The sequence below is a fragment of the Pezoporus wallicus genome, unplaced genomic scaffold (assembly GCF_028554395.1).
Source record: "Pezoporus wallicus isolate ANWC-B61680 ecotype Strahan unplaced genomic scaffold, APGP_CSIRO_Pwel_v1 contig_8057, whole genome shotgun sequence".
NCBI lineage: Eukaryota > Metazoa > Chordata > Aves > Psittaciformes > Psittacidae > Pezoporus > Pezoporus wallicus.
The window spans coordinates 67,947-72,560 of NW_026637044.1; positions in this window are offsets into that span (position 1 = coordinate 67,947).

Sequence of the window (4,614 nt, forward strand, 5' to 3'; positions counted from 1 at the left end):
GAGAGATGGGGGCTTCGGCCCCGCTGCGACCTCCCTGTGATCCAGCGTTAGGTCAGGGGGATGCAGCGACAGCAGTGGCGGGGGGTGGCATGCACAGCACCCCGAGAATGGCCATAAGGCTCTGGCACAGCCATGGGACCACCAGTGCGGTCACAGGACCCCCAGCATGGCTACCGTGCCTTAGCACGGCCTTGGGACCCCCTGCATGGCCACAAAGCCCCTGGCACAGCTACAGACCCCCAGCAGGGCCCCAGACCCCCAGCACAGTCACAAGGTCCTTGGCATGGCCATGGGTCCCCAGCACAGCCATGGGACCCCTGGCACAGCCGTGACCTCCCAGGTGTGGTCACAGAACCCCCAGCACACCCACGGACCTCCGGTGTGGCCACAGAACCCTCAGTGTGGCCACAGGACCCTCAGAATGGCCACAGGACCCTCAGAATGGCCACAGGACCCTCAGAATGGCCACAGGGCCCTCAGAATGGTCACAGTACCCTCCTACCTCCCTCAGTGCTGCCCCTCAGGGGGCCATGAGGCACGGGCCCCACTTTTGAACCAGGAGGCTGGGTGCTCCATGAAAGTCTCAGGCCCGCTCCCCGGACCCCGACCACGGGCTGTGGGGCTGAAGTCCGAATCGAGCCCCCGGTTCCCTCGGCCCCCACTGCATGGGGCGGCTGCTCCCCACCCAGTTCCTGCCTTTGCTGTGCCAGGCACTCCCCGGGGACCACCGGACAGGCACGCCGGGGGGGGGCTGCACCCCTGGGCACTCCCGGGGGGAGACCCTGGGGAGAAGGGGCAGGATGGGTGGGGGTCACCCTGGCTATTGGCTGGGCTGGGGTCCCATGGTCACCCTGAAGGATGGGACGAGGGTCCCGAGGAAGGTGAAATGGGGAATCCGGGTGCCGGGGAATGATCGGAGGGAAGAGGAACAGAGGGTCCTGCCCTGGGGAAGTGCGGAGTCCCCGGGGCCATGGCGGGGGGGTGGTCTGGCCGTTCGCCGTTGGGGATGAGGGGGCTCAGCCGACGGGAAACCGCGCCCGACCCCGGCTGCCGGCGGTTCCTTCCTGCTCCGGGGGGGAGCGGGGCGGGGGGGGGCGATGGGGCGGGGGGTGACAGGCACCACGGGGATGGGGGGCACAGAGCAGGGGGGAAACCCCAGGGGCCCCGGGTTGGGGGAAGTACAGGCAGGACGGGTGGGAGCGGGGGAGAGGGTCCGGCCAAGCAACCCCTCGATGGGTCCTCACCCAGCCCCACGACGGGGTCCCGGGTTCCAGTCCGGGGCTCCCAGATTGCCCCCCCCCCCCCCCCCCCCCCCCCAACCGGGGTATTCCTCCCCACCAGCCGGGACCGTGCCCCCCATAATGACCGCAGGGGGAGGGACAGGACTGTCCGTCACTGCAGAGCGCCCATCCGATTGGCTGGTCTTCATGGGGGGGTGGAGCCTCGGGCGGGAGGGGCTCAAGGTTTGTTCTGCCCCACGACTCGGCCCCTCCCCACAGCCCCCCCTGCTCCACAGCCCAACGTGCCCCATGGCCGGGCCACTGCCCGGCCCCACGAGTGTCCCCGGGGGGCAGCCGAGGGACACTCAGGGCTCGGCTGAACTGGGCTGGGCTGGGCTGGGCTGGGCTGGGGGGGATGAGCTGGGCTGGGCTGGGCTGGGCCGCTCTGGGCCGGGCCGGGCCGGGCCGGGCGGTGCCTCGGTTGCAGCCCCGCAGTGGGACCGGTCCGAATCCGGAGAATGTTTCAGCACCTGGGACAGAGCCCGGCCGGGCGGTGGGATCGGGACCGGGCTGGGACGGGGAGGGGCTTGGAACTGGAACTGGAACTGGGACTGAAAGTGGAACTAGGACTGGAGCTAGGAATGGTCTGGGACTGGGACCAGATCTGGAACTGGGACTGGATTTAGGTCTGGGAATAGGATTGCAAACGGGACTAGGACCAGCATCAAGACTAGTATCATGGTTGGGACTGGGATTTGACTGGGACTGGGACTTGACTGGACTGGCACTAGAATTTAGACTGAAACTGGGATTGGGATAGATTCTGGAACTGGACTTGGACCTGTATGGGAACAGGGACTGGGATCAGCATCATGGTTGGTAGTAGAATTGGATTGAGACTGGGACTGGGACTGGATTTGGATTAGGACTGGGACGAAGACTGAACTGGACTCCAAGTGGGACTGAGACTGGATTGGAATGGGCTGGGACTGGCACTGGACTGGATTGGCACAGTGAGCAGGACTGGAAAGGGACTGGATTGGGAATGGGATTGGGACTGGGACTCAGCACTGGGACCAGGACCAGAACTAGGTCTGGGTCCAGAATTGTAACTGAAACTGGGACAGAGACTGAGACCATGACTGGGACTGGGACTAAACTGAACTGACACAGGGAGCTGGCAGGGACTGGGCTGCACTGGATGGGATTGGGACAGGGACTGAACTGGTATTAGGAGTGGGACTGGGACCACTACCAAGACCAGCATGATGACTGGGACTGGGATTGGATTGAGACTATGACTGGGACTAGATTGGGATTAAATTGAGTTGGGACTAAACTGGGACAGACACTGGGTCTGATCTGGGACTGGGACTGAACCGGGACTGGACTGGGACTGCGCTGGGACCATAACCGTCACTGAGACCTGCACCATGACTGGGACCAGGAATGGACTGAGACTGGGACTGAAACTAGAACTGGGACTGGACTGGAGCTGAACTGGGACTGGAATTGGGTCTGGGACTAAGATTTGGACTGGGACTGGGACCAGCACTGAGACTAGCATCATGCTTGGGACTAGGATTGGACTGAGACTGAGACTGGGATTAAAACTGAGATTGGTCTGGGATTGATTCTTGGACCAGACTGGATTTCAACTAGACTGAGACTGGAATTGGACTTGTATGGGGACAAGGATGGGTACTTGTACTGGGAGCAGCATCATGGTTGGTAGCAGGATTGGACTGAGACTAGGACCAGGACCACGACTAGGACTAGACTGGGACTGGACTGGGACCAGGACTAGAACTCTACTGGGACTGGGACAGAGACTGGGACTGAGATGGCTCTGGAAGTGAGTTGGATTGGACTGGACTGGGACTGGGACAGGAACTGGACTGGGAATGGGACAGAACTGGGACTGGGACCAGCACCTCGACCAGCACCATGATTTGAACCAGCACTGGGACTGGAACTGAGTCCCAGTACTGGGACTGGGATCATGACTGGGACCAGCACTGAGACTGTGTCCAGGACTGGGACTGAAACTGGGACCGGCACCAGAACTGGAATGCAACAGTAGGACTGGGAGTGTGAGTGGGACTCAACACTGGAACTGGGACCAGCATTGGGACTGGGACCAGGAACTGGCCATACTGGGACCACACTGGGGGCTCTGGGGCCGGTTCCGTCCATGAAGCAGGATGGGGTGCTGGAGGGTGGCTGCTGCTGCTGCTGGGGTGAGGGGAGGGATGGGGTAGAAGGGGAAGTGGGTGGTCCCTTGTGGGCAGTGGGGCTGGGGAATCACCAGGGAGGAGCACCCAGCACAGGGACACAGACCTGTGCTCCATGGGCCCTGCCACAGCCAGACCCCCCAGGCCCCAGGGGGACCCTGACCTCAGCAGTCCAGCTGTGCCCTGACCCTGTGTGACCCCACATGACCCCAGTGACCTGACTGGCACTTGAGCTGGGAGCCTCTGCCCACTCCGGCAGCTGTCCTGATGTCCAAGCATCCCGACATCCCAGTGCCCTGGTGCCCCAGCATTCTCATATCCCAGAATTCTGGTGTCCCAGCATCCTGGTATTGCAGCATCCTGGGATTCCAGTGTCCCACCATCCTAGTGTCACAGCATTCTAGAGTCCTTGGCATCCCAGAGACCCCACATCATGGCATCCCAGTGCCCTGGTGTCCCAGTGCCATGGAGTCCCAGCATCCCAGCACCCCAATATCTCAGCATTCATGCATCCTGGTGTCCCAGTATCCCATTGTTCCAGTATCTTTGTATTGCAGCATCCTGGGATCCCAGCGTCCCACCATCCTGGTGTTACAGCATCACAGTGTCCTGGTCATCTCAATATTCTGGTGTCCCAGCATCCTAGCATCCTTGGCATCCCAATGTCCCCACATCATGGCATCCCAGAGTCCTGGTATCTCATCATCCCAATGTCTCAGTGTCCACGCATCCTGGTGTCCCAGCAGCCTGCTGTTACAGCATTCTAGTGTCCCAGCATCCTGGCATTCTTGGCATCCCAACATCCCCACATCCCGGCATCTCAGTGTGCTGGTGTCCCGGTGTGCCACCTGCCTGGGCTTGTGGCCTTGCAGCGGGAAGGATGGGCAAGGAGCAGGCGAGGGCAGCGGGAGCAGGGACGGTCAGGGCACATCCATGGGCAGGGCCGGGGCAAGGCTGCTGGTGGAGGGAGGCGGGGGACACCCGGGATGGGGGGACATGATCGCTGCCCTCGGGCCGGGCGTGGCGGGGGGGGCACCTCCAGGCTCCCCCCGCCTCGGGGCCCCCCCGGCGATTGGCGGTGGCCGCTCTCGCCCCGCCCCGCGGGCCCGGCTGTCAACACGCAGCGGCCGCCGCCGCCCGCCGGGCCGAGCCGAGCCGAG